We start from the raw sequence: 16,784 nt of genomic DNA on the forward strand, positions 1-16,784 counted from the left end.
GAAAAGGTCTTATTGACTTCCTGCGTGAGCCAGAAGTAAGAGAACGTGGTAAAAAGTACCAATTGCCCAAATGAATCTTTCTATCTCCCTGGATGCCTACCCACAGGCTTAAAGCAATGGTTCTCTCCTCCCTTGAATAAAGCCAGGGAGAAAAAGATCACTTTGGCAGGTTAGTGCCATTTATATTCACCCATGGCTTCAACTCAGCAATCAACCAAACCTCTTTTTCTTTTCCAAGGGGTAAGCAGGCAAGAAAGTCAGAGAATCACCTGAATGTGTTCTGGTTTTCATTAGAAACTAACTTTTCAAGGCCACATTTGGGGTTTTCTTGGCAAAGAGCTTGGGGGGGGGCTAACTGTGGCCTTGGGCAAGCCACTTTAATCCCATTTGCCTTGCAAAAAAAAAAAAAACCTTTAAAATTTATTTAAAAAAAAGATACTGGAGTGGTTTGCCATTTCCTTCTCCAGCTCATTTTATAGATGAAGAAACTGAGGCAAACAGGGTGAAGTGACTTTTCCAGGTCACAAAGTAAATGACACCAGAACCATCACTCCGGCCATTGAGCTGACTAGCTGCCCCGTTAATTAATGGAGCCATCCAGTGTTGGGTGTTGTATGAAGTTGAAGGACAGAGAGGAATAAAGAAAGGAAAATGAGAAACTTAGTTGATTATCAAACTGTAAGGGAGCCAAGTAGTCCATTTATGGAAATATCCCATATGATTTCAATTTGAAAGAATAAAGTTTTATCTTTTTCTTTTAGGTTTTTGCAAGGCTTACCCAACTAGGTAATTATTAAGTGTCTGAATTGGGATTTGACCTCAGGTACTCCTGACTCCAGGGCTGGTGCTATAACCACTGCGGTACCTAGCAGCCCAGTCGTCGTTTTTTATAGAAATGATTACAGTGCTTACCTGCACATTTAAATAACTTGTAACAAGCAAAAGTGTTCTAATGATATTAAGACAATTAAAATAACAATATCACAACTGATCCTAGACAAATGGAATGTAGGTAAACTTTGTTGGCTTCTCTGCTACTTCTAAGCCACATAGTGTCATAATTTACCAGCTTGGAAGTGAGAGACAGTACAATATAGTGGAAAGATCACGGGCCTGGTCATGGACAGACCTAGTTTCATTGTTCTAGTTCTAGTCCTCCCATTAATTCTCGGTAAATCACCGGCCCTTTATGACTTAAGGTTCCTTGTCTATCAACTATATTATTTTCAAAACCCTCCTCAAATGAGTCATTACATGCTTCTCTCTTCTACTTCCTTCAAACTTTAATAATAATCAAAGGCTAATAACTGACCTTGATCCTACTACAGAAGAGAAGCACAGTAAGTATCGAAACTGTGAAGGTCTTTAACAATTCAGTCACTATTTGAAATGCCATTTCTGATTATTAGCAACAAATAGTACCATTATCTAATGTGTTTGGAGAGGCATGTAAATGGAACTAATTTTGATGTGATGGCTATAATGAAAAGGAGTATTGTACAAAATACTTCATTAAGGAAACCCCAGAAATGACTACTGATTAATGACAAGTTAACATGTGTTGGAAGTAACCAACCCCTTTTTTTGTCTTTGGAGTCCTAAGCACTGTCCTTTGTCCATATTATTGGTCTTTCTGTTCAGTTCTACTGCACTAAAAATTAATTTTTTTGGATTGTTCTGGTTGGTTGTTGTTTTTGTTTTTGGCCCAGGGCTTTTTGGATTGAATGTAAATTAAATTCAAAAGAGAAGTACTTTGGAGTGGAAAGAATATTGGATTTGGAATTGAATATGTTAAATCTAGACACTTTTCCTTACTACTTGTGTGACTTTGGGAAGTCACTTAACTTTATGTGCCTCCTTTGCCCATCTATAATTTTTTTTTCTTTTATTAAAGATTTTATTTCAGTTTTACAATTTTTCCCCCAATCTAACTTCCCTATCCCCCACCCCCCCAGGGAAAGCAATCTGTTAATCTTTACTTTGTTTCCATGTTGTACATTGATCTAAATTGAGTGTGATGAGAGAGAAATCATATCCTTAAGGAAGAAACAAAAAGTATAAAAGATAAGATCAGACAATAAGATATCTGGATTTTTTTTTCTAAATTAAAGGGAATAGTCCTTGAACTTTGTTCAAACTCCACGGCTCTTTATCTGGATACAGATGGTATTCTCCATTGCAGACAGCCCAAAATTGTCCCTGATTGTTGCACTGATGGAACAAGCAAGTCCTTCAAGGTTGATCATCACCCCCATGATCTATAAAATTAAGGGATTATACTAGATGATCTCTCAGGTTTTTTCCAGTTCTAAATCCTTTCATCAATTACCTTATCTGTTGAACTAATAAATGTGACTGGTAATGAAAGAGGTCAGAGGAGTGATTTGTAAAATGGTAAGTGGTGTGAATATATCTAGGTGGTTTAGAACAGGAATCTTTGGAGAGTAGTAAGAAACTACTAGAATTTCTGTTTATTTTATCTAAAAAAAGAAATTAAATTTCATTAACATTTAATATATGGATTATTATCAGTATTATCACTTTGTCCATGTCAGATAGTCATATATATGATACCTGAGATATCTTGAGAGAAGAATGAAAGTTCCACAACAAGGAAAAGTTTACAGTAAAGCTACTGACTTTTAGGGTATTGGGAAATGATGCAACATATAAGTGCCTCATTAACTGGATTTGTGAATTATATTATCCATATTTAACTGAACTAACCCTCACAAATGGAAATGTGTCTTAAAGATGTTCCTTCAGGCTTAATAACAAAAAAGGAAAATGATTGATTTTAAAGAGGATATGAGAAAACTGGGACTTTAATGCACTGTTGGTGGAGTTGTGAACTGATCCAACCATTCTAGGGAGCAATTTGGAACTATGCCCAAAAGGCAATAAAATTGTGAATACCCTTTGATTAAACAATACTACTACTAGGTTATATCCCAAAGAGATCATGAAAAAGGGGGGAAAATCCAAATGTACAAAAATATTTGGAGGGAATTTTTGGTGGTGAAAAAATTGGAAATTGAAGGGATGTCCAGCAATTGACAAATAACTGAACAAATGGTGGTAAATAAATGTTATGGAGTATTAGAGTTCTGAAAGAAATCAGGAGTGGCCAGACTTTAGAAAAACCTGCTTTTTCGCAATGGGTTTGCCTCCAGAACACAGCAGGTGTTGTGAAAACCATCACTAAACCTCCACAAAAATAGGCAAGGAAGACTCACATTAACATTGTCATCACTGGACATGTAGACTATAGCAAGTCCACTACTACTGGGCACCTCATCTACAAATGTGGTAGAATAGATAAAAGAACCATTGAGAAATTCGAGAAGGAGGCTGCTGAGATGGGAAAGGGCTCCTTCAAATATGCCTGGGTTTTTGATAAGCTGAAGGCTGAACGTGAGAGTGCTATCACTATTGATATCTCCCTGTGGAAATTTGAGACCAGCAAGTATTACGTTACCATTATTGATGCTCCAGGACACAGAGACTTTATCAAGAACATAATTACAGTTCTTGCAGTGCAGCCCTGGGACCGACTGGTCTTGCTTCTGGAGAAGGTGCCGAGGCCCAGAGGGTTAAAGTGACGTGGCCAAACACAGCCATTAAGTAGTCCCCGACCCTACCTGTAGTCGAGTAAACTTCCTGCTTTATCCCAGATTTAGTGTAGCCATGGCTCGTGCTCCCAAGAAACATCTGAAATGTGTAGCAGCTCCAAAGCACTGAATGCTGGATAAGTTAACAGGAGTAATTTGCTCCAAGACCATCTACAGGTCCCCACAAGTTGAGAGAATGTCTCCCCCTCATCATCTTCCTGAGAAACAGGCTCAAGTATGCCCTTACTGGAGATAAAGTAAAGAAGATCTGCATGCAGCGATTCATCAAGATTGATGGCAAGGTCCGCACTGATATCACATATCCTGCTGGTTTTATGGATGTCATTAGCATTGAGAAGACAGGGGAACATTTCTGTTTGGTATATGACACAAAGGGACGCTTTGCTGTTCATCGTATCACAGCTGAGGAGGCTAAATATAAGTTATGCAAAGTGAGAAAAATCTTTGTGGGTACAAAGAGTATTCCCCATCTGGTGACCCATGATGCCCATACTATCCGTTATCCAGATCCCCTCATCAAAGTGAATGATACAGTTCAGATTGATTTAGAAGCTGGCAAAATCACTGATTTCATTAAGTTTGATACTGGAACCCTATGTGTGGTGACCGGTGGAGCCAACTTGGGTCAAATTGGTGTGATTACAAATAGGGAGAAACATCCTGGCTCTTTTGATGTTGTTCATGTAAAAGATGCCAATGGCAATAGTTTTGCCACTAGGCTTTCAAATATTTTTGTTATTGGCAAAGGTAATAAGCCTTGGATCTCTCTTCCCAAAGGAAAGGATATCTGTCTTACAATTGCTGAGGAGAGAGATAAGAGATTGGCAGCTAAGCAGAGCAGTGGCTAAATGATCGTAAATCATGAGAGAATTTGTAGGTTTTTCAGTCAAATCAAGATTTTAAATTCAGTTTTTAAAATGATTATCCTACAAATACACAAATTACACCAAAAAAATAAGAATTTTAAACAGCTCATTTTTATAAAGCAATATTGAACAAGCCATAATGCTTTTCTCTTCTTTCCTTGAATTAGAGTACTTTGTGTATGACTGTTGCATAAAATGGCATAGAAGATGTACCTCTATTGGTTTTGCTTAACTTGTTACATGGGAAGTCTCACTGTGATTGGAGGATAGGGAGAGGAATATTGCAAAATGGCTGATGTTAAAACAAAAGATATTAATAAAACTTAAAGAAAAAAAAAAAAGAACATGATTACAGGCATATCTCAGGCCAACTGTGCCGTCCTGATTATTGCTGCTGGTGTTGGTGAATTTGAAACTGGTATCTTGAAGAATGGGCAGACCCGTGAGCACACCCTTCTGGCCTACACACTAGGTGTAAAACAATTGATTGTTGGTGTAAACAAAATGGATTCCACTGAGCCCCCCCCCCCCCACGGCCAGAAGAGATATGAGGAAATTGTCAAGGAAGTCAGCACCTACATTAAGAAAATTGGCCCCAACCCTGACACGGTAGCCTTTGTGCCAATTTCAGGTTGGAACGGTGACAACATGCTGGAGCCGAGCTCTAATATGCCTTGGTTCAAGGGATGGAAAGTCACTCCTAAGGATGATAATACTTTATATTTTTTTTTTTAGGTTTTTTGCAAGTCAAATGGGGTTAAGTGGCTTGCCCAAGGACACACAGCTAGGTAATTATTAAGTGTCTGGACCCGGATTTGAACCCAAGTACTCCTGACTCCAGGGCCGGTGCTTTATCCATTGCCCTACCTAGCCGCCCCAAGGATGGTAATGCTAATGAAACTACACTGCTTGAAGCCTTGGATTGCATCCTGCCTCCAAGTTGCCCAACTGACAAGCCCCTCCATCTACCCCTCCAAGATGTCTACAAGATTGGCGGTATTGGTACTGTACCTGTCGGCAGAGTGGAAACTGGTGTTCTAAAACCAGGAGTGGTGGTCACCTTTGCCCCAGTCAATGTTACAACTGAAGTAAAGTCTGTTGAAACGCACCATGAAGCTTTGAGCGAAGCTCTGCCTGGGGATAATGTTGGTTTCAATGTCAAGAACGTGTCTGTCAAAGATGTATGCCGTGGTAATGTGGCTGCTGATAGCAAGAATGACCCACCCACAGGTCATTATCCTGAACCATCCAGGCCAAATCAGTGCTGGCTATGCACCTGTTCTGGATTGTCACACTGCTCACATTGCTTGCAAGTTTGCTGAGCTGAAGGAGAAGATTGATCGTCGTTCTGGTAAGAAGCTGGAAGATGGCCCTAAATTCCTGAAATCTGGTGATGCTGCCATCGTTGACATGGTTCCAGGCAAGCCCATATGTGTGGAGAACTTCTTTGATTATCCTCCTCTGGGTCGTTTTGCTGTCCGTGATATGAGGCAGACTGTTGCAGTTGGTGTCATCAAGGCAGTTGACAAGAAGGCTGCTGGAGCTGGCAAGGTCACAAAATCTGCCCAGAAAGCCCAGAAGGCTAAATGAATATTCTGTACAACACCTGCCACCCCAGTCTTAATCAGTGGTGAAAGAACTTCTCAGAACTGTTTTTCTCAATTGGTCATTTAAGTTTAATAGTAAAAGACTGGTTAATGATTACAATGCATCGTAAAAGCTTCAGGAGGAAAGGAATGTTTTTGTGGACCATTTGTTTTGTGGCAGTTTTAAGTTATTAGTTTTTAAAATCAGTAATTTTTAAATGGAAACAACTTGACCGAAAATCTGTCACAGAATTTTGAGACCATTAGAACAGTTTAATGTGGGGGGGCGGGGGAAGCCTGGAAAGATTTGCATGAACTGATGCTGCATGAAATAAGCATAACCACATTAACAGCAACATTGTGAGATGATCAGCTATGATGGATGCAACTCCTCTCAGCAGTTCAGGAATCAAAGACAATTCTGAGAGATCTGATATGGAAAATGTCATCCACATCTAGAGAAAAAAACTATGGATTCTGATTGCAGAGCAAAGTATACTATGTTCATTTCTGAAAACTTTTTTATGTTGTTTCTTGCTTTCTCATGAGTTTTTTCCCTCCTTTAGTTCTAATTCTTTCAAAAATTGACTAATATGGAAATATGTAAAACATAATTGTACTGATGTGCAACCTATATCAGAGTTTGCTGCCATGGGGAGGGAAGGAAGCAAAGAAGGTAGCACAAAAAATGTGAAAGCCACAAGTTTGCAAAAAAATGAATACTGAAAACTATCTTTGAATGTAATTAGAAAAAATAATAAGAGTTAATCAAAAAATTAAAGATGTTCCTTCAAAGAAACTACATTTTAGAGATATTATTTCTAATTCAACAATAAACAACAAGACAGGGACTGAATTAACATGTCTAAACCCAGGGGCAGCTAGGTGGCATAGTGGATAAAGCACCGGCCTTGGAGTCAGGAGTACCTGGGTTCAAATCCGGTCTCAGACACTTAATAATTACCTAGCTGTGTGGCCTTGGGCAAGCCACTTAACCCCATTTGCCTTGCAAAAACCTAAAAAAAACAAACAAAAAAAACCATGTCTAAACCCAACACAAGCTATAATAATAAACTAATCAGATTTTATAAGTTAGTCAAATATATATAGTGAATGCTCAACATATTTTTACTGATTAGAGAATATGACCAAAAAAGTTTGGAAAATACATCTAGAGATTTGAGGAAAGATTTCTTAAAGGAATACATGCAAATTAAATCTTAAGTTTTATGAAAATTATATCCAATTTTAAACAGTTTATCCTTACTTTTAAAAATAGTGAAAATAATAATGTAATGGCAACTTACATAAAAGTTATATGTATTCATCCTTCTTGACATTCAGCAAGTTTGCATCTCAGATATCAAAGTGAATTATTGACCTGGCAACTGTAGTGAAACCATGGATTATGGTTATATTTAAAATGCTTAAGAAAAATATACATACATAGCTTTAGCCATTTTGATTCTGCAATGTATTGGCTTATTATAAAATCTTTTAATTTCTTGCTTCTTTATAGCTTTTTTAATAGTCATATACAATGTTAGCTGCACCTGATAAAGCACAAACTTTAGTTCTATGGATGCATGATTAAGCTCTTTCTACCTTTCAGAATAGGATGAAGAAAAGTACACTAATGTAGTAAAATAGAAAAGGATAGGTAGGGCAAATACTTTGAAGATGCTGTATTAGACTAATTGCACTCTCCCTAGGGACTGAGACAGTATGGGGAGAGTGCCTATAGGTAGGAAAAATATTTTGTAATTTCTGTTTTTCCTAAATTTTTACTGTAAATATCTTTTTTTGTAAAAGCCTAAAGAAAAATCATCATAAGACAAATATATATATATTGGCTCTATCTTCAGTGAATGTCAACAAAACTATTTGGTAAGAGAGGCAATAAACTCATCTTTTATTAAATTTTTAATATTTAGAATAGGTTGAGCTCCTATGGCTTCTAATGAGAGCTGAGAAATCTATGTCAAAGACAGATAATAACAGATAGGGGTTAATATTAACATAGTAATGTTAACATATTAATAAAGGGGTCATAACATAATAATAACTGATAATATCCATTCTTATGAAAACTGTCATGGGCTAACAGTTTTTGAGAACCATCCAACAGCCATTTCTTATAGTCTTATTCAAAGGGATAATAACATAATCATTTATATGGAAATCAGTTTAACCTAACAACTTTAATGAAAACTTTAATCCACTATTCTATGCTAGGTTAAGGGAAAATGTTATTCAAACAATTGGTTAAAGAAATATGATAACATGAAAATTTTGCAAATCAAAAAAAGTGGGTAATATAATATGTTGAAGGTAATGGCCTCATTGTATCCTACCACCATGAATCATTTCTGAGGTATTGTATTTATTTCTAGGTGAATGAAGGACATTTGACAAGCTGGAAAGAAGCCAGAGAAAGGGTATTAGAAACTCTACTATACAAGAATTGAAGGAAGGAACTGAAAATGTTTAGTTTGGAGAAGAGAAGATTGAAGGGGTCATAACAGCTGTCATCAGATATCTAAAGGATTGTCATATGAAAGAGGAATTAGACTCTTTTTTTTTTTGCCTAGTCCCAGAGGGAGCTAATGGCTGGAAGTTGCAGATAGGCAGATTTAAGCTCAAGATAAGGTAGAACTTAAAAAGTGAAGAGTGATTGACATAAAAGGTATCTGAAGAAGAGAAAGCTACCAAAGGTGTGAAAAATCTGATCTTATTAATATAAAAAAGATGTTGAAAAAACAATAATTACCAACATTTGTGGTCACTCTCCTAAAGAAAGATACAAAAAGTTTTGAGATTTAAATCAAAGGTATCCTCAATGAGTATATAAGTAGGGGGGAAAGTAGATTTTACTATTTGAAAACAGACTACATCTTTTCCTTTTCACAATTAATTGGAAAATGTAGATGATAAAATCTCACCATGATTATTTGTTAATTATGAAAAAATATTTTATTTGATAGGAAAGGGAACTACCTTCTAGGCTTTTTTAAAATAATATCTCTCTTATCCATATATCAACCCTGTTAAATATTACTTAAAAGGCATAGCAATAGAAATGGTATTGTTCAATTATTATTTTGAGTATTTGAGTAAAGAACTTCCTAACAGTTAGAGATATTCTAAGGAGGAATGAGTTTTCAAAGGAGATAGGATTCCTTCTCTCCTAAGATCTTTAAGTGGATGACCACTTTTGGAGGGATAGAGCATTTATTGTTCTGACCCGAAAAATTAGATGAGGGAGACAAAGTAAGCTTGCCAGAAATATTCACTATTATGATGGAAGAAATTCAAAGGAGTCCAAGGTGAAGAGGGATACTTTGGGGAAGGTGAGGTTCTGCAGATGCTCCTGCTTGAAGATGACATGATACTGACTGAGAAAAACCCAACAACATTGGAGAGTCTTCTTAAAGAGATCTCTAAGCACAATGGAATTTGGCTTGACCATCCACCTAGAACAAACCAACTGGATGAAGAATGTCTGTTGCCTAGATTACAATATGCATATGAATGGGAAAACTGTAGAGCTTCTTTTTTCAGTATATATCTGAGACAAACAGTTCTGATGAAACCAGAGATGGTCAGGTTAAGGACAATGGGCTGGATTGACTTCAGTGAATTGCAGAGCCCTTTTAATGACACAAGTTTCTCATGAAATATAAGACCCATTTTTTTATTACTAGTATTCTTTAAGTGATGCTTTTTGAAAGAGAGACATGGTGGGGCGGCTAGGTGGTGTAGTGGATAAAGCACTGGCCCTGGAGTCAGGAGTACTTGGGTTCAAATCCGGTCTCAGACACTTAATAATTACCTAGCTGTGTGGCCTTGGGCAAGCCACTTAACCCCATTTGCCTTGCCTAAAATAAATAAATAAATAAATGAAATAAAAAGGATAGGTGGGACCCCAAGTGTCATACTTTCCAATGTACCACCTAGCTACCTATATAGTCCATTTTCCCCCCAAGCTTTAGTTCTGCATCACCAAATGTCTATTGCACACTTCAAATTAGATATCCTGGAAACATCTTAAACTCAGTATATTCAAAAGGTAACTATCTTTCCTAGCAAACCCACACCTTTTCTAAATTTACCACTTTCTCTCAAAGTTATCACCTTTCTTCCAGTCTCCCAGGATTCTAACTTCAACTTTATCCTTAATTCCTCCCTCTCATCTCACATATTTAATCATTTGTCAAATCTTGCATTTGTACCTCCACAAGATCTCTGTTACTCATTCATCACCTTAGTTCTGACCTTTCACTTATATTATTGCAAAACAAAGTAGATCTGGTTTCTCTTTGAGCCAGTTCATCTTCCACACATCTGCCAAACACATCTGCTAACTGCAGATCTGACCTTGTCATGCCTCTACTCAGTAAATTCCATTGGTTCCCTTATTTCTTCTAGGATAAAATATTCTAAGATAAACTCTTCAGTTTAGCTTCTGTTTAGACCTAACCTATCCTTCCATGTCCATTGGGCATTACTACCCTTCACTCTGTGATCTAGTCAAACTGATTTTCTCTATGTTCCTCACATGGCAGTCCTCCATTTTTAATACCTTACAAGACATACATACACCCACAAACACACAAACACACAAACACACAAATACACAACTAGAATGTCCAGTGTAACAAGATACCTACATCAAGGGTTATATAATACAAAACAAACTGCTACATGAGATCTGAAAAAAGAAAAGTTTTTATTAATATTAAAAAACTTTTCTTTTAGAACTGGAATATATTGAACTTTAGAAGATAGATTTCAACAATTTTGACAATAAGAGATAATCCTATTGCAAGAGCAAGGAAGAGGTCAAAAAGTACAGGGTATGTTTTCTCTAAACTTTAGAGCAGAGGCTTGTGGACCTAGTGATCTGGCATTGCCAAAGCAACCATAGGCAAGGGGTAGGGAAGCTGAAATTCAATAAATTTAGAAGATTTTTTTAGGGGGGGTGAATTAATTAAATATTTGGTCAAATATAGCTCATGAATGGTGGTATAAATATTCAAATGACCCTTGACCTAAAAAAAGTTCCCTATTCCTGCTTTAGAAGATAGAGGGTAGCATATTTTCACTGGAATGCACATTATGTGCATGCCAGTAATATAATTTGTATATTTATTTAATAACAATTAGGATTAATAACAATGAGCACTTGCTAAGTATGTTGTAGAGGAAATTGGAGCAGATAATTCTCATGTGGGAAATGAGATATTTGATCTCTTTTAGCTCTATAATCTATGATTATTTGTCAACTCAAATTCCTCATATATATAAAATGAAAGGATAAGAAATGGTCAAAGGATATGCAGAGGAAATTTAAAGATGAGGAAATTAAAGCTATCAATAATCATATGAAAAATTGCTCTAACTCATTACTTTTTAGAGAAATGCAAATTAAAGCTTCTCTGAAGTACTACCTCATACCTTTCAGACTGGCCAATATAACCAGAAAGGACAATGATCAATGTGTGGAAGGGATGTAGGACATCTGGGACACTAATACATTGTTGGTGGAGCTGTGAACTCATCCAACCTTTCTGGAATGCAATTTGACACAAAGGCCAATAATATTGTGCATACCCTTTGATCCAACTGAAGAGATCATGAAAAAAAGGTAAAAACGGTAAAAACATTACTTGTACAAAAATATTCATAGAATGAATTTTTTTGTGGGGCAAAGAATTGGAAATTGAGTGAATGTCCATCAATTGGGGAATAGTTGAACAAATTGTGGTATATGTATGTTATGGAACACTATTGTTCTATTAGAAACCAGGAGGGATGGGAATTCAGAGAAGTCTGGAAGGATTTGCATAAACTGATACTGAGCGAGATGAGCAGAACCAGAAGAACATTGTGCATCATAACAGCAATATGGGGTTGTTGACCAATCTTAATGGACTTTCTCATTCCATCAGTGCAGTAATCAGGGACAATTTTGGGGTATCTGTGATGGAGAATACCATCTGTATCCAGAGAAAGAATTGTGGATTTTGAACAAAGACCAGACTATTACTTTTAATTTTTAAAAAACTTATCTCATTATGTAATTTTTCTATCTCATATTTTTTTCCTTAAGGATATGATATCTCTCTCAACACATTCAACTTAGATCAAAGTATAGCATGGAAACAATGTAAAGACTAAACAGACTTGCCTTCTGTGGGGGGGGTCAGGGGAGGTAAGCAAGATTAGGGAAAAAATTGTAAAATTCAAAAATAAATAAATTATAATTTTAAAAAAATTAAAGGGTTGGTCTAGATGGCCTTTAAGGTCTCTTCTAGCTCTAAGTTTATCAACCTACAAACCAAAAGACAAAAGTCAATAAATAAGTAGAAAATGGCAAAAACAGGGGAAAGGAAAAATAAAATATACCAGTTAGAATTTTTTTTCGTTAGAATTTTTTAAAAAGTATTCTACAATGTAAGTAAATGAACTATCTCATATTGGGTTTTTTTACTAAAGTTATTATCTTTTGCTAGTTGATGTAATCAACTCTATAAATGTCTCTTGTGTCCATATTAGATTCATATCCTGGCTGTCGGAAGATGTATCCTTATTATCAAAAGAAAATGCAGTGGGAAGCAGAGGCAGAAGAAAACACAGCTGGGATTAAGTGTGAATTGATTACATAAGTACTTATGCCAAAGCTTGTAATCAGGGTGTTTAGAAGAGTAGACAGAAGCAATGCAGTTGGTTATGCTTATTAAAACTGGCCTATATGCAGTTAAATAGGGTTTGTGCAAAGTGTAGGCATAGTGATCAGATGAGGCTCAGAAAATCTAACCAGTGGCAACTTTCTTAGGCACTAAGATGTGATGGCTATAATAACTTATCATCCAATTGGCTTCTCTTGTCACTTGAAAACTTTTATAAGGGTGGAACAAAAATAGGAGAGTAAATGAAGCAATAAAAAAGACTGAATGTAAGATTCAGAATCATAGATAGAGAGATATTGTCTCCAAAATGGGTATATTCAAGCTATAATATCTAGACTATTGCAAAAAAACTCTTATTTGGTTTCCCTGCCTTAAATATCTCCCTACTCTAATCCATCCTTTATATAGCTCCTAAAGTGATTTTCCCCTAAGGCCAGATCTGAATATACCAAACACTTTATATAATGCCACTTTAGGATTAACTATAAATTCCATTTTGACATTAAAAGTTCTCAGGGAGGACAAGCATCTCTGGTATGAGTGTTGCCAAGCCCTTTTCAGGGTTGCTCATCCAATCTTTAATGTCCATCCACCTGTGGATTCTCACCTATAACTCCAGGAAGTGTGTAGCATGCACAGCAGCCACACTTTGGTAAAATCCTCTGTCAGCAGATGGGCTAAACTAGGTTGGTGGTGACCAATAGATCTCAAAACATTCAGTGAAGTATGTGAACACTTTCCTCAGTGAAATAGGAAGATGAGAACAATTCAGTTTTCTCAACTGTAAAATGGGGATAATAATAACTCCTACTTTCTCGAGTTGTTGTGAGGAACAAATGAGATTTAAAACATACAAAAAAGCAAAGCAGTGGAGCCATTCATTGTCCTCTAAAGCAAGGATGTCCAACCTTTGAGCTCTTTTGAGTTGCATTGACTATCATTGTTTAAATTTTTGGCAGTAGATTTAGCTGGAAATAGTAAATCTCATAATATGAGATTCTTGGAATAAATAGCTTATGTACAAAATGTAATATTAAATAGTTGAAATTATAAATTGAGCTTCTGTGTAACATTTGGAAAATAGATCTATTTGTGATTAAATTTATCCTGGTCTCATTTTAAGTGAAATAAATGTTTTAAAATGAGAGAGAGAAAAATATATTAGAAATTAAGTTGATATAAAACCAGATTTAGTTTGATTCATGCCAAAATTCAGTCCTGAAGAAAATAAGAACAGGATCACTGGATATGTTACTTAGCATTGAGAAATTTATTAGCTATACTATACAAAGAAAGTTCTATCTATTTTAGTTTTACAGTTCTGTAAGAACCCATATCTGTGGGTCACATGAATGTAAAATGCTTGGCATAAGGTAGATGCCATGTGAATGTTAATTGATTTTTATTATCTCTTTAATTATGTGTAATTATTTCATAACTTTACATGGTTTTATTGGTAAATTCAGTGTTGTTGAGACAATCTTCTGTGTAAGATAATCAGGAAGTGCATTTAGCAGTGGGGTTAAGTGACTTGCCCAAGGTCACACAGGTTATTATTAAGTGTCTGAGGCTGGAGTCAGGTCCTCCTGGCCAGTGTTCTATCCACTGTACCACCTAGTTACCCCTCATTTAGCAAAATTAAGGACATGTGATTTGATCATTTGAGTTTTGCTTCAAGATAAAAAATATATATATACATACTATTATTTATAGTATTTATAATGTTTTCTAATATTGCAAAATTTGGTAAATAATTATATTAGCTATGATCATTAGTAAGGATAGTTTCTCTTACAATTTAGATAGTGTGAGATCAGAAATTGTTCCATTGAAAACAATAAGAAAAAACTGACATCTTTACCCTCAGACATTAGAGGGAGAAAAGCAGACTTTGCCAAGAAATAGATTTAATACATATACATATGAATAACTCACTGTTCACACAAAGAATTCAACTTGGAAGAATCCAGTTACTTGGATGATTTTCCCCATGTTCTCTTTGTACTCCATTGTACAATGTATCCCTCAAGAAGTTTCTGTGGCATAGTTAATAAAGTTATGGCTCTGAGTCAGGAAGATCTGTATTGAATCCTGTCTTAGACGCTAATTGTGTAGTTTAAACTTTATCTCTGTTTTCTCAGCTGTTAAATGGGAATAATAATAGCTCCAACCTTCTGGGGTTGTTATGAGCAGTCAAATGATATTTAAAACAAACAAACAAGGAGCAGCTAGGTGGCACAGTGGATAGGGCACCAGCCCTGGAGTCAGAAGTACCTAAGTTCAAATCCGACCTCAGGCAAGCCATTTAACCCCCATTTGCCTTGCAAAAAAAAAAAAACAAAGCAAAAAGCCCACAACATGGTGCCTAGCACAAAATAGATGCCATATAATCTTCATTCCTTTCCCTCCCCCTAGAGTCATTATTCAAGCTGCTTTTATATTAAGTACAATAATCACAAAGGTCTGAATATTAATTAAATTGTCTCATCAGATCATTGATAGCTCAGTCCTTACCTCTCTCTGAATCTTTTCCTATTTTTTCACAAATATAGGTTTCAGAGACTATGAACTCTAGCAGTCATTGACTGTAGGCTTGACATCAAGAGGTCATGGATCTTCAGTATTCAGGGAATTTTTAAAGAAAAATATAAACTCTCTTGGAGGTAGATTGTGTAAGAGAGTAGACCAGAGATTCTGATCCTTTTTCTCTGTTATGGATCTCTTTGGCAATCAGATGAAGCCTATTGATCCTATCTCAGAATAATGTTTTGAAAGGAATAAAATAATATATATAAAATTACAAAAAAAATAATTTTATTTAAATGTAGTTATCAAAATACTTTTTAAGCAAGTTTATTGGCTCTAGGTCAAGAACCCTTGGAGTAGATAATGTTTGGAATTCTTCCTTCTTTATGAGACTCATGCTGGCAAGCAAAATATAGTAATCACTTCACCACTTAAGGAAACAATTCCTGTAACTACTGTGGAAGAAAATTCTGTATTTTAGGCAGAAGCCTGCCAGAAATAATTTCTATTAATTTGAACTATTCTAATCTAAGCATTTTAGCTTAGAAAGAGAGAAGCAATGATGGGCAGAGTCACTCTGTGATTCTGAAAATCTCTCTCTCCCACAAACTGTTTCAGAGTTATAGTGTTCCTGGATAATAGATAAAATTTCATATTGAGATATAGCATGGACAGGTGTTACCCTTCCCCCTCCTTTTTGTGAATCTCTGTCTTGTATGTGATTGGAGGAGAGTTGGGTTTGGGGGTTTTTTGCCCTGAAAAAAAGATTTATTTTTTAAAAAATATTATAATTATATTCGGGACAAAGTTAACATTTGCTTCATCAAACAATAAAATAGTCACTTAACTTTTAATATACATTTGGAGAAACATTTCCCTAAAACTCCAATCTCTTTTTAACCATTCTTTTCAAGGATTCTCCTGTTCAGCTTGTCAAAGGTGAAATTGAGAGAGTTTCTTTTTTTCATTTATCCCTTAGCTTTTCCTGTCACTCCCCAAAGTGATCTTGTCAATGGAGAAAGAGTAGCAGAGTAGGGCTCTAGTTGGGATCACAGGAATTGGATTAATAACAGGCAACCTAGAAGGGGAGTGATCCATGAAAATGCAGCTTCAAAGAGTGACCCCTTATGACAGACCTATCAACTATAGATGTATTTAGGCACTGACTCTCAGACTACGTCTAGAAGAAGCTTCATGGGAATTCCAAAAAGGAACAAAAGGATTTTCAGTAATTAGGTGTTGCTAATTCCCCCTTTGCCACACATATTTTCTACATGTTAGTATCACTACCTTTGTGCTTGAACTTTTTGTCCAGTCTCCCCCAAAACACTGTATTTGTGGGAGAACATGCCTCAGACTTCTAGTTTCTTTCAACTGCTCATGAGTAGGATCAGAGAAGATGAATAGTGAAAGTAATTCAGGACTGAGATTTGTCAAAAGATGAAAAATGATGGCACAAGGGGGCAAGGGATACAAGTACAA

At 36.0% G+C, this 16,784-nt stretch overlaps 2 pseudogenes; both read left to right on the top strand.

Moving 5' to 3' along the window:
• Positions 1-192: 192 nt before the first annotated feature.
• LOC141499315 (elongation factor 1-alpha 1-like) lies at positions 193-6,103 on the top strand (annotated as a pseudogene).
• On the top strand, positions 3,688-4,508 carry LOC141497892 (small ribosomal subunit protein eS4-like; annotated as a pseudogene).
• Positions 6,104-16,784: the final 10,681 nt, after the last annotated feature.

Source organism: Macrotis lagotis, chromosome X, assembly GCF_037893015.1.
Source record: "Macrotis lagotis isolate mMagLag1 chromosome X, bilby.v1.9.chrom.fasta, whole genome shotgun sequence".
Taxonomy (NCBI): Eukaryota; Metazoa; Chordata; class Mammalia; order Peramelemorphia; family Peramelidae; genus Macrotis; species Macrotis lagotis.